This window comes from Struthio camelus, chromosome 3, assembly GCF_040807025.1.
Source record: "Struthio camelus isolate bStrCam1 chromosome 3, bStrCam1.hap1, whole genome shotgun sequence".
Classification (NCBI taxonomy): Eukaryota; Metazoa; Chordata; class Aves; order Struthioniformes; family Struthionidae; genus Struthio; species Struthio camelus.
In genome coordinates this window covers 76,690,074-76,717,609 of record NC_090944.1, presented here as the reverse complement: position 1 = coordinate 76,717,609, position 27,536 = coordinate 76,690,074, and the positions used below count along the sequence as shown (strand labels likewise).

At 39.7% G+C, this 27,536-nt stretch overlaps 1 protein-coding gene across 6 annotated transcripts in view; it reads left to right on the top strand.

Annotated features, from left to right (window-relative positions):
* HIVEP2 (HIVEP zinc finger 2) overlaps positions 1–27,536 on the top strand; it is a 149,190-nt gene that overhangs the window by 53,358 nt on the left and 68,296 nt on the right. For 4 of the 6 annotated variants that reach the window (XM_068938527.1, XM_068938520.1, XM_068938521.1 and 1 more), the window contains exon 3: positions 13,794–13,855. The exons of 1 other annotated variant lie outside the window; for it this stretch is intronic. The gene's annotated coding sequence lies outside the window, so the exon portion shown is untranslated. Of the gene's footprint in view, positions 1–5,420; positions 5,561–13,793; positions 13,856–27,536 lie in introns of those variants that run through there. One more of the 6 variants, XM_068938525.1, reaches the window with a different exon arrangement.

Below are 27,536 nucleotides of genomic sequence, written 5' to 3'. Positions count from 1 at the left end.
CTGTTTAATTGACCTTGCTGGAGCATGAAGCTGCATCCACACCGTGTGCCCGGCTCCGGTCACCGCTGTCTGACTCACCGCCTGCTCAGGTAGTCTGCGGAGAGCAGAACAGTGTGTACAAGAGAGACCGAAACGTTGCTTGCTCCTTCCTCCCTGATGGTCGCTTTGGGTGGCGTGGCTAATCAGGCATGTGCTAGCAAAGTGGGAGCTGTGGGCTTGGATCCCTGTTTGACTCCAGGAGAAGAAAGGAGGAGGCAGATCTGGGTCTTTCAGCTTCTGCCTGCGCATGAAAAACGAGAGAGAGAGAGGAGAAAAAAAAAAAGAAAGAGAACTAGAGAAAAACAAGGGAAGCAGCTGGTGTTGCACTCGTGGTGCAAGTGCTGTTCTTTTGGCCTCCCAGCAGCCCAAATGAGCCATTCTCCTTTAGGGCAGGCAAGCGAAACCAGCCAGGCTGGAACAACATTTCTTTAGTTTTTGAAAAGTTTTGAGTCAATTTGTGCCAATCTTTCAGTTACAACATTTGGCCGTATGAATACAGTTGGTGTTCTCGTCAGATTTTTTTGTGAATGGGGGGTGGCTCTAACTTGAACATTATATTATTGTAGTAATCGATGTATTGGAATGACAGCTGTGTTTCTTACTCTGCCCCTTTTCCACTCCCCATTTTTTTAGCCCCGAGTCGCTCTGTGCATTTCCCTTTCCAGACTGAGTTAGAAAAGGATATTCATTTGGAGTCAGGTTTTTATTGTCAGTACCTGTGATTACGAAATCAAAGATTGTGCAGGCTTGCCATGAAATTTCAAACTGAAATGAACCTAATTTCAGAATATTTTGTTTGTAGTCATTGTTTTTATTTTTTGCCAAGAAATAAAAGGCTTTACAGTAGCTCCTATATGCTGTGCACTAGAATAGACCCACTGTGTTTTGATTGCTAGCTGTATATTTGGTCCTTTACAGTCTAGTGGCACACATAGGAGGTCAACAGACTCCTGAGAATACTACAATTATGTTAACACCATATTCTTAAAGTTCTTTAAAAGAATTGTCAACAACAGATTTTAAAAGTATTTATAATTAATAACTTGGAATAGTAAAGCAGACTTTCCTCAACTTAAACTTCTGATTATTCAACTATGATGAGCTAGTTATTGAACAGACCTCATACACTGAAAGGAAGAAGAAACCCTAGATCCTTTTGTTGCAACTGCAGAAGAGGCAATTGCTGTCAAACACTCGTTTCTCATTTCAGCAAATCCTAGTTCCAGGCACTTAGGCAACAACTACCCTTAGTTTGGTGGTTTGACTTGCTAAAAAACTTTGGCATAAAAATGGTAATTATGCTATTATTCATAATTATTCATAATATGACTTTGAATAATTAATTATCATAATTTGAATTTTAAGTATATGTATTTCCAAAATAGAAAAATGTTGCTTTCATGTTAAATATCTAAAATAAGCAAACCTCATGCCTAACCTGCCCCCCATTCATTATTGCTTCTCTTAGATTTCTCCTGTTGTCTTTACGTGAAAAGGCAAATACCAAGTTCATACTTCTAAATAGAATTAATTCATTACACAGCCTCATAAGCCTCTACTTTAATAATATTTTAAATTCACTTTTCAATTATAATCCGTATTACCTGTTTTGCCAGAGCTAGAGTCTGCTGCTCAGAAGAAAAGCAGTAAGAAATTGATGCACAGCAAAGTGAGAATATCATGCTTATTTTTATGTTTCTGACATCAGTGTCATGGTTTATCCAACAAACAGTATATGACACAGTGACTAAATGCTCCATACTATTCCATTCTCAGTGAGCCAAACGTCTATTCCAAAGTTGCCCTTGCTTCAAAAGTTGTAGAAACTTCATAAAAATAATTTGCTAATTTAGAGTGTTCCCTTACTCTCTGTTTGGAAAGCTGATAGTTAATTGAAAACAAAGCAGTGTTCCTATACCGTTTTAGTGTGTGTAAATACTTATTTACATTTTTTTCCTGTATAATGAAAAGCAATATATTTTTGCTACTCAGAGCAGTCAAAGTCATTTCTGCCAAATCCTTGATTTTCCCCATCTCCTTTTACCCTATAGATGTCACCTTCACTGCCCATCTGTCACATTTTACCTGTTCTGTATAACAGTTGGTTGGGTTTCTTTGTATTTCAAGGGAACAATCTTTTGAAAAACCTGTTGGCTTCCACAAAGTGAAAACTGCATAAACCAGCCTTGTACGAGGTCTACTATATGAGAACTGACAGAAATTAAAACTGGTTGTAAAAAAACAAACAAAAAAATTAATGCCCCAAGTTCCATTTTCTGAAAGTAGTAAAATGCCTGATGTAAGTGAACAAACGGTTTTGACTCTTCCTGGTTCAGACAGCCTATTGGTCTTTTAATGACACAGACATTTGGCTTGCATACCATTAATTATTATTGACCAAATCTGTGGTTTACTTTTGCTGGGGAGATGAAAGTACTGTTAGCTGTAATGTTGTAGTAAGGAAGGTGCTAGAGAAACAGAAAATCAGAATATTTCCGAAATGACATGCCAGTATGATTGACCCATTCTGTATTTCAGCAGACAAAAAGCATGTGGGAAGTTAACTTTCCAAGTATAGCTGGATGTTACAGGAACAACCTTGTGTTTCCCCACCATTTGAATGGTTATTATTGTAAAGCTCCTGTCTAGACACAGAAGTAAAAGAATGTGTGCTGCAACTTTCTTTTTCTCAGTCTAGGTATAAACAGCCATTTTGACAGTTATGAATGTAACCCTGAAAATTAGTCAGTCGTACAGTATTTTTGTTGAACTTCTGATCCTGGTCCACTTCCTATGCTTACTTTGATTAATGGTTGATATGGTCCTATAGGGTCTGTACAGCTTTAACTACATGCACAGAGACAGAAAATTGGGGCCAGCCTCTGCCTAATACATCTGGGTAAGAAGGAAAAAAAGACACTTTAACTCTACTTTCCACGGAGCTTCCCCATTTCTCCAGTCCTCTGGTGGCTGGTGGCCACTGCGGCCCCTTGGAGCTGGGCTGGAAAAGGTGCCAAGGAGTTGCCCTGCTAGGCCAAGGCCACTGGTGGGACAGGGCTGCTTCTCCGGTCCCCAGCTCTGTGCACAGCTCTTCATGTGAGGCCAGAAACCACTTCAAATTTCCCTTTAACCTGGGAATCTCTGCTTCAGGAGTTAGACGTTGTTTCATTTGCCTCCCCTGTCGCACTGTAACAGGAGCCTGGGATACACTTTAGCATCCCTGCCTCCAAGTGTTTATGACCAGGAAGATAGAGCAGTGCTCCAGGAATGTCCTTGTCACAACTATGATATAGTTTGATGATGTGGGCATGTACCTTAATCGTACCCGATAAACCTTCCTCAGAGAAGAATTTAAGCGAAAGAAGATGGGAACACGGTAGGTAGGAAGAGAGAATGCGTTTCTTCAGTAGATGGCAGTGTAAAAGAAGGTGGAAGTTTTCTCCTGTCTCAGTTTCTCAGACTTGGGTAAAGATAAGATTGAGATCCTAAACTGTGTGTTTTGAAACTGTTTAATCCATGACAGGTTATGTTAATTTCAGAATAGGTGACAAAATATAATATATGGGTTTCTCATATAAGCTATTTAAAAACTCTTGACAAAGGAGAGAATTATAATAACCACTTCTTAACAGGTGAGAGACTTTATGCATTTCATGGGAACATTGCAGGTTCTTTTTTCCTATTGAATTAGCAAACTTGCTAAAAGGTATATTTAGATATTTGACAGGTTCTTAGTGACGTGGTACCTTGCAGATTTACACCTCCTATTCCTCATGACACTTGTGTTATTGTGAGAGCTCCTACAATAGAGAGCACTATAGGATTTGAATGTTTTGCCTCCCACATTTTCTGTAGGAAGTGAATTGCTTTGTTCCCGGATGTTGCACTGAGTAGGCACCAACGAAAGGCACAGGAATGGTAGGAGGAGAAAGAGGGAGAGACCGTTTCTAGGCTTCTGCAGCACATTGGTTGAGATAATCAGCTAGAGGGCACCAATGAATACTTCTTTAGGCTGTTAAATTAGGCCATGTGGACTGCCACCCTATGTATGCACCAGAGAGAAATGCGAGGGCTTTGTGAAACAGCTGTGCTAAAAATAATTTGCAATGTTATTTTTAGTAATCTTATCATAGATGAAGAAAGTAAGGTAGGAGTTAGTGGCCTGGGACATTTTTTTCTCCTGCTTTACACAGTACAAGGTAGAAAAACATGAGTGTTTGTTTGGCTAAGCAATGCTTTTCAAAAGTTTGTCAATGAAGTAGGCATCAAACTGGTAAAAGTACTTAACTATACTTAGTTTCTAAGTATGCAATAGACAGTCATTGACTTTAAGACTCCTAAGGATCAAAATGACTTCTGAAAATGGGGCCACAGATGTTAAAATTACTTAAATAAAAAAATTAAATTGTTAATATTGCCAAAAAAGCGTAGTCAATATTTTGCTCGGTACAGTTTTAGTAGGCTCAGTTACATCCTAGAAAGTTTGGTTACTGTGAGGGAGAATGAAGGATCCTGAGACTATCAAAGACGGCAGGATTATTGTGGGATTATCGGTTGATTGGTTAATTTAGAGCATTTTTTAGCTAGGCATTAAAGCTAAAAAATTCCATTTACCTAGAATCATAGAACAATTTGGGGTGGAAGGGATCTGTGGGGGTCATTTTTCTACTCCCCTGCCCAAAGCAGCTGCATAGTTCTGCATGTAGTAAATAATTTGCCTTTATAAGGTTTTGATTTGTGTGAGAAAGACTAATTACGCTGCTCATTTTGAGTAGAAGAGAGACAAGTACCAAGGAGGGGTAAAAATTAAGCCAAAATATTTTACAAATAAGATGGTTCAGACAGTGTTGAAGTGTCACCAAAAAACCTGCACCTCACTTTGCATGTAGGGATAATTTTATTTAAAATAAATCTTGCTTTTGAGTGGCACAAGAGGTTTTATTTGAGTATTTCTGAATTAATTTTAAATTGTTTCCTTCATTGCTGGCTAATATGCTGAAAGAATTGGTGAATATGCTGAAAGAACTGGTAAACAGTAAAAGCAAGGGCTGTACAGCATTTTATAGCCAGTGGTTCTGTTCAGGCTTAATCCCTATAATACAGTGTTAAAATTTACAAAACAGCTTGTAATTGCAGTCGCTTATTTAAACCAGCTATTTGTGGTTATGTCTGCTGAGGAAACTTAAACTCCAGCATTCCCCAGCCATCTAATAGCAGCAAATTGACTGCGGGTCTCTTGTAAGAATATCTAAATGTAGGCTGTTGAATAATCCCTTTGGGGGCCCTGTAACTATTTTTGTGCCTGGATATGCGTCATCAGTGGGTATTTTCTCTGGTGACTAGCTTACATCAGTAGGTCTCCTACCATACATTGTACCAGTGAGTGACTTATGATTGATGGGAGTCACGGCTGCTGTTTAGCTTTTATCTGTGACCTCAAATAATGGACAACAGGAATTTCCAGGCTGTTACATTCTTTGAATGACTGAAGATAACGGGATTGCTGTGCTGATAAACACAGGTAGTACCGAGCTATTATTCACCGGGGGCTGAGGCTGGGAGGAAGGAGAAGGGGGTTCCTTGTCTGGGAGGCGGTAAATCCAGCTCTGCTGCGTAGCAGAAAGGTATGCTTCCCCCAGCGCAGGGAAAGTGGCCGCACTGGAGGACTGCTGAGCGTGATGCTCTGACTAACTCCTCGTAGCTCTCGAGCGATATGTGTCTGACTGTAGCGGTATCATTTAAATGTGTTTAATTAGCTAATCTTTATGGCAGTCTGTCAGTCTTGTTTTATTCCAGGGATACGTGCGGTTTGCAGCTATTTCGAGGGAAGTGCTGTGGAATTTCAGCTTGCAGCACGGTTGGCTTTTTAACCCTTTTTGTTGCTATCCATGAGCAGAGCAGAGAGTGGATTTATTGGAGTGTTTAATCCAGATGCTGTCTGGGTTAAATCCGAAGGTGCAGTAGGCTATGTGATTTTAAGGTTAAGTTGCACCTGCCACAGTGAACCACTGAGCATGTGGTCGCAGTTCGTTTCCTGAAGTTAAGTACTGCATATTATGCAAATAGAGAATGCAGATAGATAATAAGTCAACCCCTTTTCTCCTTGCACTCTGCCTTTCTGTCCAAATCTGACCTGTGAAATGAGGTTGCAGCACAAGTATGAGATTTTTGCAAGTGTTATCTGTGACACTGAATTTAGCAGCTTGAGTCAGCTCTACCATGAAGCACTTTTTCATTTCTTCTTTTTCTTCTGTCTTTCCTGCCTCTTCCGGGCTCAATCCCTTTGATACAGCTGTGATAGAAAATACAAGATCAGCTCTTTATGAACTCTAGCGCAGAAGTCTCCCAAGTCCTTCTCCTGGCAACCAGGGAATAAAAATGAAAGCCATGCATGTCAGGGTGAGTGTAGATATAAAGAACCTGGAAAGGGTTGAATCAGAACTTTGCAGCTTGTCGATTAAAAGAAGTCCTTAATGCTGTTTTATCACTCGACATTGTTTGGCTGGGGGAGGATAGCAGCAGCTGGATCAAAATTCCTCTTCACCACTTCTTCCTATTGGCAGGTGGCCCTCTCTGCATAGTGTGTGGTTTCAAAGTCTCACACAGGTCTTAATGCCTACTATTGTTTTTCACTCAGGTGAAAACAGAATGTTTTTTGTACAGGATTTTGAGACTTCAAAACTTTCAGAGTTAAAATGAGAGCTTCGTTTTCACTTCTTGGTGTATCTCCTCCTCCACATGTACTAGCCCAAAGGTCTTGATTAATGAATGAAACCAGACTTCCTGTATGACTTAGTCAACTGAAGTCTATGTGTTTTTTGACACAGTGCTTTTATAAAGCTGCTTTCAATAGCAGTGTGTGTGCTGTGGTAGTGTGGATGCCCTCAATTTGTGGGATGCAGGTTATATTATACCTTTCCATTCTTTGCAGACAGCTGCTTGGTACAACATAAGCACTGAGTCTGAATTGGGTTTCCTCACCTCCTCTCTGACTAGTTGAGTATTGGTTAAGAATTACATTCAGCAGAAATAGTAAGAGGAGAAGTGGCAATTGAAAAGATGCTTGGATGATCAAGGGAAAGCAGGGAATGAAAAGGTTTTTATTGAACTGTGATTTATGAGTATACTCTTTCTTTGTTTCTGTGTAATTTTTTTACAGTCACTTCAATAAGACTTTGTGATTCGTGACAAGCTGGTTATACAATTCAAAATCTGAAAAAGGTTAAGCACAAAAAGCTTGGCGAGTCTTGAGTCATTTGCAGTGAAATTCACTGAATTCTCCTGGGGTATTGTGCTTAGAAAATGTAAAGCTTGATAATTGCTTGACGTTGCTATACATGCTATTTGCCACAGCTTTCTAGGAATCATCATGGTCAGCTACAAATTAATATCTTTGGGCTGATATTGACCCCAGTATTGTCCTTTTTCCCCCTTTTCAGGGGGATTGTGTATTAGGATAGCGATAATATTTTAGGGTAGCTTTAGTTTACAGTGTTTGCGCAAAAGCACAGCATCACCAGTTTTCCAGATAGACTGTATCGGCCTTGAGAATATTTCAGAAAGCGTTGTAGTTTTCTAAGAAGAAGTATTAGCAAATTGCCTCTCTGTTTCTGATGCTTGGCGCAGGACAAGGCTAAGGGATGAAGTCCAAGCTGACATGTGACAGTGCGTGTAGGTAATTCCCTCTGTATGGCGACAAAGGTGTCACCTGGGGGACGAACAGCTACTGAGGTCCTGATCCTGGGGTGAGCTCATGCCAGGTGGCAGCCTACATGCCTATGCCAATGCCCTGTTGACTTAAGTGACTAAGTGCAGGCACGAAGTTCTGCTTGCACAGCTTTAACTGAGGATTGACAACCTCGGTGGCAAAAGCTTTGTTTTTCTGGAAGAGTGTCTATTCGGTAGCCACCTTTAAAATCTTGTTGGTCACCCTGGACAACAACTAACCTGATATTTCATCTCAGTAGTGAAAATCCTGAGGTGTCCTGAGGAAGGAATACTGCAGATTCAGTCTCAGTCAAAATATCCTCTGCTGTACCTTGTAATAACTCCACAGGCCAACCTCTCCCTCCCCCACCAAATGTGTTGGTTTTTCAGTGTGCGACTAGTTCCCAGTGGGCATGGGGTTGTAATTACCATACTTTGGAGAGGAAAAGGGAAACTGAATCTCACACGGTAATATCAGGGGCTTCAATCTGAAAATTTTTGAACGTGTTAGCTAAAGTTAAAGATTAAATACATTTCACATCTCTCCTCTTTGTTAAATCTATGACTGCATGCTGCGTCCGACTGCTGTAGTGCCTGATGTTTTTTGAGGGTCATGCTGCGCTGACAATCAATCAGTATTTTTATAGTTTGGTATTGTTTGAACAAACTACTCTCTGTATTTAAATACTCTTGAGAATAAGCAGGTACCCCAGGACAAGAAGAACAGCAAAGGTAATACAAAGCCCACCTTGGCCGTGACCCTCCCTTCTGACACCACTATTTTGCCTGAAGAGGGACTGTATGGAGCAGGCAGTGCTGTGCGGTCATTGGCAAAAACATTGTCTCGGGTAGAGATATGTTGGCACAGTGAGCCAGCCGTGCATTGTAAAAGTATTCTGAAATATGTGGCAAAGTTGTGATTTCACCACTTCAAGAACTACAGTATCCTGTGACTGTCTTAATTCAAAATCGTCTTATTACAGTCATAAAAACTTGATCTGTTGAGATGGTCTTTGTGTTTGCGTAAAGCCCCGTTGAAATCACTGAGCCAATACCTGGATACCAGGAAACTCCAATTTTGGTCCACTTCTTTGAGGAGAGCATTGGATAGTTTGCTTGATTTGTTTTGTTTTTTGTTCCTTGATTTTTCAGGTATCGTTTAGACATTATTTTGCTGCAGGGAAAAATAAAGAGTTGCTCATAAACATTGTTGATGTTCATAATAAACAGAGTAATAAGCAAAAAGGAAGAAAAGCTATACAGTGAAATAGTATAATGCAACTATAGCATAGAGAAAAGTTGGAAAAGTGAAAAAGGAATTATCCGCTATTTCATTTTATTAATATTTTCGTTTTTTGAATCCAATTGGTAAGATAAATGAATTTTCCATCTTTTTGTTCCTTTTTATGATTTGGCGTGCACAATAGTGTGAATGAATGGACTCAGCTAACACTCCAAATGCAGTATACCTGCGTGCCATGTGCGTGATAGCCTTGGTCCTGAAACCTTTGGTCATCTGCTCAGTCCTTCTTCTTGCAAGACATCACAGTGTGATACAGTAAGACTGTCTGAGATCTAGGACCAGGCTATCAGTAATTTAGTAGTTATGTAAATGTTGCCTTGGAATAGAATTAGTTTGAAAGGAATCTGCCCATTAGTATGGGGAAGAAGAAGGAATGAAGATAATGCAAGTTAAGTCTGTATACTGTGACTTAAATTGAAAAGTATCTCCTTTATGTTGGTAGCCTGGCACCAACTCCTATAAACTATGGCTAGGTCTTCTCTTCTTCTCCTGTTTTGTTCCCTGTATACGTATGGCACAGTAATTCCTGCAGGAATTTTTATGTTGACAGTATTTCCGATTAGGCAGAAAAAATTGGAATCATTGGGGTACATTTCCGAGGAGATCTCCATCCTTGGTTAAAGCTCAGGGCCACGTGCTGAAGAAGTATAGCCTTTTCTTCAGTGAGTACAATGGTGTTTTTTCGTGCTCTTGAGTCTTGACCAAGAGCTCGATTCTGATTCCGCTGGAAATTTGCCACTGACTACAGAGGGAGCAAGGCTGTCCCTAAATGAGAAGATTAGTTGTTCTGTTCAATTTAGCCTTTTCTACCTTAATTGCTATTAAATTAGATATCACAGTACTCAAAGCTTCAAAGCCATGATCACCTAAAATGGAATAGCAGTCTCAAAAGAGTTATGACTGAATACAAAGCTGGAAATCAGCAAAAGGAATATTAGCTTAAATACCAGGAAAAAAATCGTTATGGTAAGGGTCTGATCTCCTGAGGGAAACCAGAAGAGCTGATGATTTTGAGTATCTCAAAAGTGACCTCGACAAAACACTAAAATACGCTACATAGATTTTTCTTATTTAGGTATAAATAGACTCTAATAGACTTTGGCTATTTTCTTTTTCCTTTATGATCACTTTTAAAAAAATTCATGTTCTTGCCTGTGCCATTGCAAACCCTCTGTCTACTCCCTGAAAATTTTTGGAACTTTTCACTACAAAGTGATGCCTTTACAGAAATGCAGCATGGTAGTATTTTAAAGAGTCCAAACAGGTTTTTCATAAGTTTTCCTATGCATGGCCAAACCTTGCCATTGTTGCAGTGTAAAATTCCCATAGTACTTAATGGGAGTTTTGCATTAGAATTGTATGGTATTTATATCTATCTATTTGCTCTTCAGAGGCCTGATTGATATCCATGCTCTATTCCCAGAGTAGCCTTTTTCCAGTTCTTTAAAGCTACAGATTTGGCGTACAGGAAATAATAATCATGCCTACCATACTGTAACTAAAATATTCAGACACATGAATCTTTGTCTTGACATCCTATAAAAATGTCATTTGTAACTTTATTTTATTTGTTCTGGTATGACTGTAATATAAACAAGAGTTTATTAAAGTGTTAGCTTTAAGTTGTGGTTCTTTCTTGAGAATACAAGGTCTAGCAAAAATATTATTGAAATTGCAAGTCAAAAACATGTATTAACAGCAAAATGAATAATGAGTCTGTTTTAATATGGATTTCTGAAAAAGTACAGCTTGTAGTTGAACTAAATGTACTATTTCTTCCACTGCAGCCAGGAAGCCCTCATAGACTTTTGACAGTGCCGCCAAAAAATTAATGCTTCAGCTGTTTAAAAGATATCAAAAGCTTGTTTGACAATTGTAATCTTTTCCAGGAATTTCCTTTTCCATTTTCCCTCCCTATAAAATTTGATAGTAAGATGCTTATGTAGTAGGAATGGAAAGTCAGAGGTATGTTATAAAGTATTGTGCATTCCTTCCAACCTGTCACTAGATTAGGCACAAAATCTCCATGCCTGGTCAGCAGATGTGGCCACTGCATTGTTAAGTAGTGCTTGCTTTTAACTACTTGCCAAGATAGCGGAGATTTAAATGTTTTCTAAGCCATTTTTGAGTTCTTATGTAATGTGGCAGCAAACTGCAGAGCTATTGGAGGTGGCTGGGTAGGAACCTGATGCCTTTGTGGCCCTCTAAGCAGTGACCAAGGAAAGAGAAAAACAAAAAAAAAAAAAAGAGAAAAAGAAATACACTGCACATGTTAACATCAATTGACATAGCAAAACTGACGTCAAAGGAGAGCACCACCATCCCTGGTTCTCTCAAACTTCTTTGCTGGGTTTTACATACAGCCAAATGTGACAAACTGAAATGAGATACAGCTTGAACTTCTATTCTGAAGCATATCAAGAAGGCACTGAAACATTGACTCAGAGGTCAGAATTGTTCCCTTTTGTGTAACAAATTCCCAAGGAAGCTGTTAATACTATGTCTTTTAAGGCTAATCCTTAAACGTATTCATTGACACGTAATATGAAATACAGAATATTACTGTGGCTATGGTGAGGGACAGTTTGTCCTTCTCTAATGATAGAAAGGAGATTCCGTGTTAACAACAGTGAGGTAATTAAAGAGGTTGCCAATAAGAAAGCCACTGTGTTTGCAAAGACAGCCATTACATTCAGCAAATGCCAATTAGAGAAATGTCACTTTATGTGTATGATGGGTTATTACTGCACAAACACTTGTACAATTACACAGCGGATCGAAAGGGCAACTTACCTTCTCCTCACAGTTACTATTGTAAAGCAAACACACACAGCTATCAGGCACACAAATATCAAGCATTTAGGAATGGGAACAGTAAAGCAATGGGTGTTTGAAAATGCGTACTGAAGAGAAAAAGAAGCAATATAACAAACCTGGGTGTTGTGGGAGGTAATTTTTACCATGTCTTTACACTACATGGATTAGAAATGTCATCTTTACGTAACCGAGAAGTGAACCCTTCCTCCTATCACTTACATATAGTTAGTATGCTGTTATGTTGTTCTGCTACTTGGAAGTGGAAAGAGAATATACAGTTTTTACAATTAATTCTTTTCTGCTGAAATGTTTGTATTCCATGTGTCATGCACACTAGTTCATATATTCCCTTTTGTTGTTTTGTAAGCATCTTTGTATTGCTAACATCTTTATGGCTATATCTTGCTCCTAGTTTTTACGTAGCATTCTCAGTGACTTCAGTAAATGGAGTAAATGACAGTTCTGCAAGTAATAGGATGCAAGATACAGTCTTGAGTGCTTATTGTTTGCACCTGTTTGCAGGTGTTTTGCATGTTTTTTTCCAGTGCGTTTTGCCTGAAGCTTTGTTAGATTCCAATCTAAGGCAGCAGAAGGCTCTGTGGTTGGGGTTGCTGTTTTTGGGTGTGTGTAGGATAGCTGTGCTATATGTGGACTTGTGAATTTTACGGCTATCAGGGCTTTCTTCCTTTATACTGCCGTTGCAAACCGTGCTGTCCCTGGCTTTCCCCTGGCTCCTAGGGAAGAATGCACTTAGGTAGAAATTACTTACAGGCAGTGGCCTGAATCTTTGTTCTCACTTGACCTCATACTTCTCGTAAGATCAGCTGGCGACTGCAGCGAAGACCTTTGCGGTAACACCCTCCGTGGTGTGTGGGCTGCTGGGTAGAGTGTCCTGCTTCCATATATGCTGAGGTATTTTCATTGACGCATTCTTTTCACAGGTTTAAAATCACTGTGGCTTTAAAGTCCCATCTTGCCCTAAGGTGGAAACACTGTGTTAGCCGAAGGGCTGACAAGAACCCAGAATTTGCTGGGGCAGGACGGGGTGGCACAAGTTAAACGAAGAGCGTTAGTTTAAAAAATTTTATGAGATCACCGTCCTTTTGAATTGGTTTACACAGATGGCTGCCTGCTTTGTTGCTTTGTCCTTGCTTAATAGTAACTGTTTATGGAAAAAAGAATCGCTTTGCAGAAGTAGATCCAAAGGCTCATGCTGTTGTTTCCCTCACTGGAGGTCTTCATGTTATTATGGGCATGCAAGGATTTGGCCTGAAACAGCGATTAATTGCTAAGTGCGCAGTGAATAATTAACCATTTGACTTGTTTCTGAGCTCTGTGGTCGCTGGGTTAAAAATGATTTCCCAAACTGCTGGAGATAAGAGAAGGTTATTCCCTGGTTTCACAATGTCCATATTGTTGCTGATTTGTGTTTGTGTGTGTTGTGACATCAGCTGATACCTACGCAAGTCTGGTCCAGTTTCTCATTCAAACCACTTCCTGGGGTTTTCTCGGGTAATGGCAGTGATTCAGAAGATACCACAGTGCCTCTGAAAGCTATTTGCTACACGTTGCACTGAGACTGGATGGCTGGGAACAGATGAGGTCCTTAGGAAAGCGTTTTTGATCGTTAAAAATACCCACTTTTTTGTTTGTTCTGCATCCAAATTTAGATGTGCGCTGCTTGGCTTTCTGCACCTATTTTCTACTGGCCTATTCATAGACGTGTGGTTTGTGTTTTGGAATATGTATGAATATATATGTACGTGTGTGCAAGGGCAGGAGCTTGAGACTAGCCTCCAGGTAGACACGCTGATTTTGGATCCACAATTGTTCCTAAGTGGTACCCACTAAGGAATAGAAAATATATAATAGAAAAATAGAAATAGAAATAATAGAAAAGAAATAATGATACTCTGCACTTTTGCAGGACTGTCTACTTAAGAAGCTCAGAGTGAGTTAGAAACGTTGATGAAGCCTCTGTTCTGTGAGGTGAGTATTATCATTGTTATTTTGCAAAACTGTAGAAAATTCAAACCTTTTGCCCAAGCGCAGACATAGAGCTATTTAAGAGCTGGGAACAGAAACCAGAAATATTCCACCACAATGCATATTATAACTGATCAATACTTATAAACAAGTTCTTTTGCCCTCCTATTGAAGCAAGTGATGAATTTTTGCATTTGCTCATCATTTGAAGTGATTCTTTTAATTTTCAGCTTCTGACTAATGGAATAAGTGACTGTCATAGAGACTTTTTCTCTGCAGCCCTCCCTTTCTTATTGTGCAGTTTTATAGATCACGTTTTTGGGAGATAATCGTCTGTGATAGCGGAGTCAGTGGAAGTCAAACACGTCTGCTGGATCTGGGCCAAATATAATATGGAGTTCAGAAATGTTTAGTGTGTTTCATTACTTTTTCATTTTAGCATTTCATCACGGTCAGATGCAGCAGAAGTCTTTTAATGAATCCTCTTCTGAGTGAGACTTGTAACTTGTGTTTGCAGACCCGTGAGGGTTGGGTAATTTGAATAACTGTGAGAAGTGAAACTGAACTTTTGGAGGTACATCAACTGCAAGCAGCAAAACTTGTAATTTTGTAACTTGTAGCTTGTAATCCTTGTAATTTTGATAGCTTTTGTCATTACAAGCTACTGCATGCAAAACTGAGCTCCGTATATGCAGCTGTGCTTTCTTTGTGTGAAAGTAACTCGGCGGTGGCGCATTGGACAGTGGACGGTGGTGTGTTTCAGCGCAACAGGTTTCTCCCCAACCCCTGCTCTGAGGCCCCTCTTCCAGGGGGCTTGTTTTCGGCAGCGGCCTGGAGACACTAACTCTTGGACCCTTCCATTATTTACACTGATTTCACTTTTGGCTTTGTGAGATAAACCCAGTGGGCTTCTTCCTTCTGCTTCGCCCCATCTTCATCCTGGATTTGCTATGGCAAGGAGTCAGTCAGGATTGCAATTTCTCTCTTTAATGGTTTTGCTTGTTCTTTAAACCAGTATTTGCCTTTAAAAGCCATTTTGAATAAATTACTCTAACAGTAGGCACCAGAGTATATTGATAAAATATGAATTTATGTATGCCAGCATTTATCTATTTTGTGTCTATTCACAAACACATGGAGGAAATAGACTGTAGTTCCCACATGGCTCCCAATCTCTGACCTCCCCTGGCTGTCAGCTTCTGCTTACCTGTGTGAATAAAAGGGAGCAGAGTGCTGGGCCACGAGCTGAAGATGGGTGTAGTAGAAACATTATATTCAAAATGTTTTTCTCTGTGACATCATTGTGGCTCCTCAAGCATCTCTCAGTTCATATGGAAAATACATTAAAAATATGACACTATTTAATCCTAGTGTTAGCTGCATACTCTCGAAAGGGAATGAAAGTACTGATAGGGCAAGTTACCTATTTGCAGATTTGGTTTCTGGATAATAAAACTTGTACAGAAGCTTTTGCTACTTAACAAACTTGTTAGTAGACACATTAAGACATTAGACACATTAGATATCAATTAATAGTATCACCTGTTTTTTGTTTTTTTATCTGGAATTGACACTTTGTTGAATTGGAGTTGTGGATTGACATGCCTGCTTGTAATCTGTTAGACATAGCTATGAAAAAGTTGAGATAGATACCTTCACCCTGAGATCTCCATCTTCCAAATATAAGCACCATTTATTTTGCTCAATTTTGAAGCATTGAAGTTCTGGTTTCACCAATCTATGGTGAAATTTTTAATACATCACTGATGGAAATTATGTGGATCCTTTGCTGTAGCGTAATGTGCTGTGGGAGGGAGACTGCGTTTGTTCCATCTTAGAGCACCCAGAAGACTGATGCACGGAGGGTGCATGTTTTCCGTATCGCTACAATGCAATGGTGTAACAGCATAGCTGTTTGCCTTACTGTATTTACTTCACTATCAGAAAACTATCAGTAGCTTCATCCCTTTGATTTGAAGAGACTCTTGTACAGATAGAGTAAGCTGGGAGTAGAAGGCAAAATTCTGGGGGGACATCGGTCCTCAGCTGTTGAGAGAATTTGACTGAGGAGTTGAAGACCATCACAAGTCTCATCACTTTCTGCTTTGGACACAGCCTAACGATGACATTTCACAGCACATGCCTCTGCACCTAGAGGAGAGGGCAGAGCAAGGGACATGTGGCTGATGTTAGCAATGCTCCCTACTGCAGTGCCCCAAGGCTCTCTAATACCACAGTTGGGCCTACATGCAGGGCCTACGCAGAAGAGGCCTACACAGAAGAGAAAATTAGCTCATGCTCAGCGTTATTTACTGAGTGATTGGTGATCCAATTGTCTCTAGGAGTACTTTGTTATAAAAGTAAATAAAACCAGTATTTAAACTATCTACCACAAATTGACCATTGTCTTTCATTTATAGCTTTTATTGCTGCCCTCTGTGTTTCCAAACTGGTAAAGTCTCCACAATTGGAAAGTTAAGCTCTAGTATTAGATGTTATTGTTATTAATCAATGATTCCATTATTATAGGTGTGGTTTCATTATTTCAGCTTTTTCAGCCACGAGGGTGAGCAGCTAAATGGTTTGCTTGTACTGCTGAAACTCTCATCAGCTGGTAAGGAGAGCTGCAGTTGTCACTGCTAATTTGGAGAATTCTTTGGAGACTCTTTCTGGTTTCCTGTGCCTTTAGAAACAAAATATAGGGCCTCAGTGTTCTGTCCTGTTAGAGCATTAAGTTGTGTTCTTAAGCTCGGAGCAGTTAGATGAGTTTTTAAAGATATTTAGGTAGATAAACATACAGAGAATCAGTTAGAGAGGAACAGAAAACAAACACTTGTTGGAAGAATATTTAAACTGCAGAAGGTTCTGAAACACTTTGGTTTTGTTCTAAATTGGAAGAAAATCTTGAAAAATCTCATACAATAAGACATGTTGTTTCAGAACATTTTAAATATTGCTTCATTTACATAAAGATATTTTGATGATGTCAAAGTATTTCAACACATCTCTTATGTCTCCTTATAAGTCATTGAGTACTACAACACAACTGTTAAAATATTAATATTGAAGTATCTTGTTTTATCACATGAAGCCTAAGATTTTTATAATTTTTTTATTTAAACTGTGGACAAAATGTATGTCTTTGTGGAACTTTTCCGTTCTATCAAATCAATGGGTTTTTTTTCCAAGAAACCCTTCAGTGTGAAAAGTTTTGATCAGTTATGCATATTTTTAAAACATCTGTCAAATCTTACTATATAGTTTCAAATTTTAAAAAGGAGTGAAACTTGTATTCTTTTCCTATCTTTAAAAATGATTAATCCCTGGAATTACATATTTATGACTGCGATGATTTCAGCACAGATAAGGATGAGATTTCATTTCTGTGAGAATGTTTATAATCAAATGGTCTCAGGAATAAAAATGCAGCGAATATGTTGTGAATATAGGACTTACACATGCTCAGAGTCATGAACCACAAGCTTCAAATGTAGCCAGCAGGGAGGAAGGAATTTGTCTGCTCTACAGTAAAAGGAAGTATTTGCTGTGTTATTGTAGTACATGGCCTTTTGCCATCGTTGATAAAGTATTTAAGGGTTGTGCACCCAAAGTCTAGTGCCCTCTTGACCCATCATCAATCACCAGCTGTACGTGAGGTTAGATGAAACGGTAGCTCAAGAGCAGATTCATTGTTTCAGCCTTGTGCAACTGCTCTGAAAACGGAAATTGCAGACAAAGCGGCTTCTTGTGATTCACTGCGTCGTTCAGGGGGGCAGTTTCTCTTTTATAGATACCTTTCCTGGCCCTGAGCTGTGCCAACTGAGGTGGACGGACATGCTAGGAAGCTCTGGGGATGCACTTCCTTCTACTCAGCTTCACTGAGTATGAATGAGACAAGCATTTGGGGATTTTTTTCCTACATTAAAAAAGGAAACCAGAGCCAATTATCATAACACTGTGCCTTGGTCGTATATTTAAATTTATTTTCCTTTTGACCATTTAACACAGTTTACAGAAGGTGCTTAAACACTGATTTACCCATCATTTTTCCAGCGCACTGTGAGTTGCCCTGTCTTTTTCTTTCTTTCTTTCTTTTTTTTTTTTTTAATTCTTCTTCTTAAAGCAGTTCTGGTTATAGAGATTCCAGCAACTCCAGTAAGTATGCCAAGAATGTACAGTAATACTTTATACTGCTAAATTAGCAGACAGGAATAGTCACACCAAACCAGATTCAGCTCCCAGATGGGAAAGTGTCTCCTCTAGTCCAAATTTTAATGACTTTTTTGCATGAGAAAGTTTCACCAATATAACATACAGTGTGATTTAAAACAAACGCTGTCATCTTTCTGTGTTAATGACAGGTAACTTGCAGGAAATATTGATGGTTTCCTTTTTTTTCAATGACCAACTGGAGGTTGGAAATATTGGGATTAACTCTTCTCTTAATATTTTAAATTATTTCAAATTTAAAAAGTTCATTTTTAGTTTATCATTTCTACTTTCCTAAGCACTAGTTTGAAGTGAAAAACAGGGTCTGATTCTTATTTGATTTGTTATATATTTATGTGCATGTCATCCTATTGACTTTGTGGATTTAGTTCTAATTTACATTCATGTAAGCGACAGGGGAATTGGATCCTCGATAACCTAACAACAATATCTAGATCTAGAGCTAGATTTGATTGTTGCAGTATGTAGTGCTGATGGTATGAGACATTTTCACATACATGTTTCTGTATCCTAATGAGAAAAAGTCTATGCATGAGATTATGAAATCTGTGGTCCTTGATCCTTGACAATGTTTCTGCACTAACTGGAATATCATGGGAGATTTCCCCCCTTCAAATCTAACAGTGACTGTGTTACGATGAAATGAGACAGGAATCTTAATATTTAATTAAAAGAAGAGAAAGCATCTATCATTTTTGCAAACATATTGTTTAAGATATACTGAAGTCCATTGCCTGACTTTTCCTTGGAACCATTTCTAGGTTATTGCCATGAAATCTAGTAATTTCTGGAGTGCTAGAAAAAAAAAATAAAAGGAGTGCATGTTCATGTTCAGATGAGAAATACAGAATTCTGTATGATTGCACTAGATATTGTAAATGCCATATGCCTCAATCATTACAGGTGCTTAGATTCTAGTAAGATACTTTAGATTGGATTACTTCTTGCTGTGCTTCATTTCACAGTTTTTCTAATTTTCGGTGTACTGTACTATTCTATTCCTGTTTATAAATCTTTTAAGTGTGCACATTAAAAAAGTAATTAAATTGTCATTATAATTTATAGTATGCCTGAAGTCAATCACCTAATTAAACGGAAAGAGCAGAGAAGTAGTAGGTTCATAAGCATTTATTAAGTACTACAGTATTAATTATGCAGGGTTTTTGAACCAAGCAAAAGAGGAAAGAGTGGAAACGCCAATCTAAAAAGGCTCTCCATTGCTGCCCTTCTCAATTTAATAATATGAGACACACACCCCCTTCCCCCAGTTAGTAATACAACACTAATGCTTTCTTTTTGTTAATTTTTAATGAAATTATGATGGATTTTTTTTTATGACGATCACTTGCAGCATTTTCCTGTAATATTTTTAAAAGAATAATATGTCCCAGTGCAGGGGCCTATAAATATGTGAGTAGAATTGGAAGATACATTTAGATTTATGATTTGAGGTGGATTGTACAGGAGCAGACTGCCTTGGTCGCGATTTCTCGGCATGCCTGGAGCGGAGTGGAACGCGTGCCTGGCTTGCGTTGCTGCCCCAGCGAAAAGGGCTTGGGGACAGCGAAGGGGAGGCTGACTGGAGGCAGGGGGATCTGAAAAGAGGAGGCTCTGGGAGGCAGAGGGAAGGGAGGTCACCCAGGAGCTCGGAGGCAACGTGTAGTGGCACTGTTTGCTCGCTCTTTGCATCCTTACTCGTACCTCCAGTTAAACCAGTGTCATACAGTTAAAACTGGTGGGTACAAGGGTCTGATTGTTACATGCTGGCTGGGTGCAAGCTTCTGACTTGCACCAAAAATGAGGTCGGGGGAGGATTTACAGGGTGTCGAGTTGTATGTTGGAATGTAAGAAATGGAAGTGCATTATATTAATGAGCTTTTAACAGGGCAATCTTACCATGTTTTGTTTGTATTTTGCTGTATCTGATGAACTACCTCAGGCACAAGAAGCTGATGAGGATGGAGCAGAAGCCTTAGATTTAGAAAATCTCCTTTTCCCAGTTTGTAAAGTAAAAAAGCAAAAAACAAACCCAGAAAGCTACAACACATTGAAAGCAAAGTCTTTTCATAGTACGTACCTGCTTTACATGCTGTTCCTGTGGACTTTTTTCCTGCCTTGGTGGCCTTCACATGTGGATCTTAGACATGAAAACCTCTCTTGTGTGACAGGGGGCGGCTCCGCAGCTCTGGGCTGAGCCGAAGCAGCCCGCTGGCTTTTCGGGGAGGGAGCACGAGTGAGCGAGCACCTGGGCAGCTCCCGGGAGCATTGCAGAGAGCTCAGCATCGCCTGCGATCCCTCAGCCTGCACTGAGCAGGACGCTACTGGTAGTTGGCTGCTCAGACGTGACCAGTACACAAACAGCCATAATGAACCAGGATGAAGACCAGTAGGGTTTTAAACCAGCGCACTGGAGATGAGGCCTTTAAAAGATCTTTAGATTAGAGCTCTTTAAAAGAAAAAAAGACTGCCAAAAAGCCTCCCATATAAATAGACGAGGCCTTAAAGACTGTATCTACTTGTATTGTCCTATCACTAAACATATTTGAAACATAGTTGCACAGATATCGATTTACCGTTGAATATATTAAAAAGAAATTCACTGGCAATACATAATTACAACCTAACGCAGCATCTAAAAGCTAGGCCTAAGTTATTTGAAAATTGTAGAACCAGTTCAATAGCTTTTTCTGGAAGAATTTGAGATTGTGTGATTGGAACATAAATCCATGCCGAAGGCCGTTTCTTCTCACAGTCTTTAAAAGGCTGTACTAAACTGACAAAAAATCAAAAAAGAAAAGAAAAAATAGACTGAAAAATCACGAACATTTTCTGCATATAGGTTGAATCTATTCACCCATGAGCACTGTAATATTGTGGAATCCTATGGTTCGGACTCTTAATCCAATAAAATCAATAGTTTTGCTACTATTTCAAAAGATGTAATTGGGATGTAATCCCTTTATAGCAAAGATAACTTTTTACCTTAAATGGAGCAAATCATATTATTGACAGCTCTTGATCTCAGAACTCATAATAACCCTATGGCTACCCAAATTGTTACCATCACTGCTTCAGGTTAAGACCATAGCAACATTATATAAGGAATATAATTTGTCAGTTGTCTGGAAAAAAAAAAAAAATATATATATATATAAATGATATTGGCCTAACCATGGTCTCAGATGACATAATACCAGTTGGGCTATATAATTCATTTTATAGTCATTAAGCTGGTCTTCTGAGCTGCGTATTGAAGCCTTAACGCTTGTCTGTTTGTATCAGTCTTTACAGCTATCTCTTTAATATAGAAAATTTTCATGCCATGCTCCTGTTAAGCATGTTTTCAGCTTCTTATGCTGGCAACGGGCAGAGGCAGCCCTAGCAGTGGAGTCCTTTGCTAGCTGTTTATTGAAACAGCAAAAAACCAAGAAAACCCAAATCTTCCTCTTGTTAATTCTGAAAGCATGTTGGATGAGTATTATGTTGCAGATATTTGAAGCAACTGTAGAGCAAGCCATGTGGATACCCTCTGCCAGTTTCTTTGTCAAAAAAAATCTTCTCTTCTTGTATGAGAGCCCATTCTTTATCACTTTCTTTAGGTGTATATATTCATTTGGTTAAAATGGGTCTTTTAACAGATCAGTATTTTTTGGCACAAGCCTTGCACACGCACCATGTGATTCCAGACAGCTCAGTCAAAGACTGTCTCAAGAAGTTTGAGCAGGCCACTAGTTTTCTCTGTGCCTCTCTCCCTCATCTGCGCCAGGAGCAGTAACATGTCAGCCTCACAGGGGTGTCATATTCGTTAATATGTATGAGGTGAAGGGTGTTATTTAAAAATCAAGATATATGTAGATCAGTGCCCCTGGCATGACTGCAGCCCAATTAGCCATCTCAGAAGTAGCTTTTGAAGTAGGTAACTTCAGTCCTGCTAGCGGTGTAGCTGAGGCATCCTGGAACTTCGTGTGGACTCTACAACCTTCAGAGAATTTGTGTAGATGTGCAGATAATCTTGGTGCTGATGTGGCTTCACTTCTAGCAATACATCTAGATGATGACTGCATTGCAGGCATGCATTTATGTAAGGAGGTAAAACTCCTTATTCAAGCTGGGATGAAATTCCCTGGAATTACAGAGTACATCCTGAAGAACAGCAGTATTACATTCCAGGTGTCTCATTATTATGTGTATTGATTTTGTATGTGTAATTTTCTCAAGGAGTATCTTGGGAGAACAATATTAAATATGAAAGAACAGATGCCACTGTAAAGCAGGGAGATGTGTAATGACATATTTGTAACTTCAAGCCTCGTAAATAAATTCCCCTGAGAGTTGGTGTAAACATTTCAAATCCTCTTCAGCCCACTAAAACAAGAGCCAAAAGGTAGCCTCAATTCACATAACTCTTTAGCAAGTTGGAAAAACCCAAAAGCAAGATAAAAGAATACTTGAGATAAGAATTCCAGGTACGCTTAAGCAACTCAGAAAGAGCAACTCAGAGCTGTAACTGTACATATACATGCAAAAGAGTTGCAAGGGCAACAGAGGAACAGGGCAAGATATTTTCATGTGTGGGGGAAAATACTGCCATTAAGCTACAGTAGGGAATATTTTGCTAAACCATTTGATATTGGAAAGGGGTTACTACTACACAACATTTAGGTCAGTGGAGCAACCTGCTGTGGGAGGCTGTGGAGTTAGTCATGGCTAGACTAGATACACATCTATTATAGATGATTTAGGATGACCCATTTAGAGCTTGCTTCCAACCCAAATGTCTCTCTGAATTCCATTCTCTTCAGGTACACCTCTTGTCAGATTGACGACTTCTTCCAGATAGTATGTGAGTTATTACAATCCTGTTGACAAAAAAGCCACCTGCACTAAATAAAACAAGAGCATATAGATTAGAAATGCTATCAGTATAACTCTCTGTGTTACAGCAGATAGAAAATGGAAAATAATGATGTCATAAACTCAACGGTGTGTTAATGCTTGTGAATAATCTCTTGTAATCTGCATTAAAATTGAAATATCTTATAAATATTTGGGCTATTCTTAAAACATTTTGTTTTCTTGGAAAATGTGTAAAATTTTAGTGGCTTATGTTGTACAGGAAGTGAGAAACACTCTGTGTCACTGTGACCATGTGAATTAACAGCTCTTACCTCTACAAACATTGGTCATAGAGCTAGTTCTCAGGCAAGTGTTTAGAGGACAGATCAGTAAGGCAATGCATGTGTTTGTTTTGTGTGTGTAGGTATGTATATGTATACTTTTATGTAATAGTGTGATAGTCTTATTCAGCTATTATTGGAATCAGTGGAATTTTTAAAGTCCTAAGGCACAGAAGACATGTTTTTTCCGGGTTAGGATTTCTTTCATGCCAGGTTATTGTACAAAAGTAAGCTCTTTTGTTAAGTAATTAAAATTGGAGGATAAGGGAAGATTTACTTTTATGAAAGAAGTTTAATGTATCGCAGACCACCCATAATAAGAAATATTTTTTCTCTTTGGGCTCAGCCCAGGTTCCATTGACTTTTATGATGTTTGGATCAAACTTTATAATCATGTTGCTGTAATGATCTACAAGCCTACTGGGGACTTCACTGCTTATTGCCAGGACTCGTAATAATGAAATGATCTAGAAAACAGTAGGATATAGGTGCAGAAACATAGATCTGCTGTTTAAATTAAGGATTTCTTTGATTTTTCAGAATGAAAGAAAAGGAGTAGTCCCAACACAGATAATTCTGACTCCATTTATTTATCTTCTTTAAATATAGTTTGAAAGTAATGTAGTGATTGGCATGTTAAGAGGCAATGCTTAGAAAAGCAGTGAGAAGTGTTTTACCGTATCCTAAGGGCAGGCTTGGCAAACATAGTGTGCCTGCCTGTAGCCTTTTCCTGGGGTCTGTTAATTCTGCGTGTCTCCTCTGAAGTCACAAAATTTCAAAATAGTTGGGATTGGAAGGTATCTCTGGAGATTGTCTAGTCCAGCCTCTGTGCTCAGTCAGGGTCACCTAGAGCAGGTTGCCTAGGCTCATGTCCAGTCAGATTTTGAATCTATTTAAGGATGGAGATGCCACAACTTTGCTGGGCAACATATTCCAGTATTGAAGCACCCTCACAGCGGAGAAGCGTTTGCTTATGCTCAGATGTAATTTCCTTTGTTTCAGTTTGTGCCCATTGCCTCTTGTCCTGTCATTGGGCACCACTGAGAAGAGTCTGGCTCTGTTTTCTTTATACTGTCCCATCAGATATTTTTAAATGTTGATCAGATCCCCCTGAGCCTTCTCTTCTCCAGGCTGAACAGTCCCAGCTCTCTCAGCCTCTCCTTGTATGAGGGATGCTCTAGTCCCTTAGTCATCTTTGTGGTTCTTTACTGGACTTGCTCCATTAGGTCTATGTCTTTCTTGTACTGGGGTGCCCAGGGCTGGGCACAGCACTCCAGATGTGGTCTCACCAGGGCTAAGCAGAGGGGAAGGATCACCTCCCTCGACCTGCTGGCAACACTCTGCCTAATGCAGCCCCGGATACCTTCTTTGCCACGAGGGCACATTGGTGGCTCATTGTTAACTTGCTGTCCATCAGGATCCCCCAGGCCTTCTCTGCCAAGCTGCTCTCCAGCTGGTCGGCCCACAGCCTGTGCTAGTATGTGGGGTTATCCCTCCCCAGGCCTTCGCACTTTGCTTTTTTTGAACTTCATGAGGTTCCTCTCTGCCTGTTTCTCCAGCCTGTCAAAGTCCCTCTGAATGGCAGGGCAACCATCTGTTGCATCAGCCACCTAGTTTTGTATCATTTGCGAACTTGCTGAATGTGCGTTTGGTCCCATCCTCCAGGCCATTAATGAAGATGTCAGTCCAGCAATGAAAATGTTAATCTCCATGACTCTTCATTAATGAAGAGGTATTGGCCCCAGTATTGACCTGCGGGGGACACCACTAGTGACTGGACTCCAGATGGACTTTGTGCCACTGGTCACAACCCTCTGAGCCTGGCAGTTCAGCCAGTTTCCGGTTCACCTCATTGACCCAACTCCCATCTCTCGTACATTTCCATTTTCTTTACTTAAGTTTGGTTGAATGCTCCTTGTTCTTATCTTGATAGAATAATAGTTTGTTTTCTTGGAATACTTGTTCTTTTATCATTTAAGCAGTTTCTAGTGGTCGCAAAGGTTTCGTAACAGCACAATAACAGTTTGGCATGTAATTGACTGAATCTTAATGCAACTCTTCTAAGTTCCTGAATTAGAATCTGTGGTATTTGTCTCTGGAAACACTGAAGTGGGAATTTGAATACCTCTGTGGAGGTATTGAAATGTAGAATTCTGTAGGGTTGTTTTGTCCTCTTTTCTCTAAGTTATCTTTTTCCTCATTCTTTAATTGTATCTGAGTTTCTGAATGACCTCTGTTTTTTTGTTGTGCCATTTCTTCCTGATGAGAAGCCTTTAACTTGATTCCTTATGTTTCTTAGCAGTGACATTACGTTTTCCTGGCAGAAACATTTTTGCTGTTTAGTGTGTTGACTGTGTTATCTGAAAGTGTTTTTAGGTCCCATGCTATTTCTTGGCTCCCCTCCTCTAGCAGTTTTTCCTCAGTTGGACTTTCTACTGTCAATGTGGCCTCTTACCGTTTTCCTGTTTTTTATTAATTTTTAAGCAGGAGCCCTGAAGTAGAATCAAAACTCAAGGTCTTAAGGAGAAGAATCTTGATCAAATTGCCACCTTTCAGTCTTTAGTCTTTTACCTGAAGCTGCACTAAAGCTCTGCTGAACACAGCAGAGAGAGCAAAGACAGCTTAAAACTAGCCTGTTTGTCTAATTCCTGGGGCAGCCAGGGCTTGAAGATACTCCACTTCAATAGGAAACAGCCTCAGAATCCAAGTTTAGCTAATCCTTGTTAGGCTCTTTAAAGTAGCTGTAAGGCCTCTTTCTGTCATTTAGTGATAGGGTATCAGTGTGAGCTGGCACCTGACTTTTGCACACAGACATGCGTGAATTGAGAGGAGGCTCTGCTCACTTTTGTTGCTGTTTATGTTTCAAAGGGCAGCAGTTTTCTTCTGTAAAGTATACTGCTTATTAGTGACATTTTTCAGGACAGTAAATAAACGAAATTAGAGAGGAACCCTTTTAGTACACAGCTGTTTAGATTCTTCTATTTTATTCTGGTCCTGTTGTCTTTGCTGTTACAGAAGGATATCAGGGTGGCACTTTGGCCACAACAATATTCACAAGTTCTGAAAATTCAGGCTAAAACCTGTGTGTCAGCCCTGGAAGTAATGTGTCTTGTGCCAAGTACTGCAGCATGCTGCAAATTGTTATTTAGGGGCTCTTAACTTCAGTAGGATTCCTGGTAAGTTTATTTCTTCACATACTGCTGAAGTGCTACAGGAACTGAAACTTTCTATCTTACCTTGTCTATAACTCCTCATCCCTGCTGCAGTTGTCAGGTGGTGGACAGCTGTTCCCTTTGCAAAGGGCTGCAAATGTTGAAGATGACACTGCTGTCCATGGATCATCATTGCTTACTAGCTGGAAATTACTAGTCCACCACTCTACTAGTGGAAGGAGTTGTGTAGGTGCTCTATTTCTTACTCTAGGCAAAGCCAGCTGGGCTGGCTTCAGTGGCTATTGAAGGTCATTGGGGCCCTCCCACTGAGCGAGGAAATGTAAGCCTACAGCCAGCGAGGAGCAACTGGGGACAGGAGCGCCTTCAGCTTCCACAGCTAGAGGAAGGAGAGGACTTGTGTGATAGGTCTTAGTCAGCAACAGTTTTCCTTTAAATGAGTCGTGTTGGGGTAGATCAGACCGCACTGCTACAGACCTTTGTATTGTATGTTTTCCTGCATTATGCAGTAGAAAACCCGTTGAAATTCATATGCAAAAGCATACCAGAATCTGCCTCATAACTGTATTCGCAGGAGCTTCCCACTGTCCTCTGAAACTTATCCTTGTATCTGAGATTATTCTCCAGGCTGTTGATTACATTTTTCAGAACTGCAGTGTTCACGGTGATGATTGCGTCAGACCCATCAGTTGTTATTTCCAGGTCTTCAATTTTCTTTTCAGCCTCCTGCCGTTTTAATCCCAAACCTTCAAGCTTCCTGTCCATGGAAACCATAGTAGCCTGGATTAGGTCCAACCTTCCAGAAATATATACTGCATGCCTTGCAAAGAAATTAGATAATACTGGGTGGCCAAGGACTGTCGCTCTAGACATTGCCAAACCAAAGGCAGGTAAGCCCTTCTACCAGGCTGCAAGCCATATATGAATCTGCTGCCAGATCCCTCACTGATCTTAATTTCCTCAAGGGCATATTAAGGTCACTACCTGTTCTCTTTTGAAAATCATAGATGGTGTTAAAATCTTAAATCACTTAGGTGACTGTGAACAATATATACCATTAGTGCGCCCAGAAAATATCTTTTCGCAGCTCCTGGGAGCAGATCCACG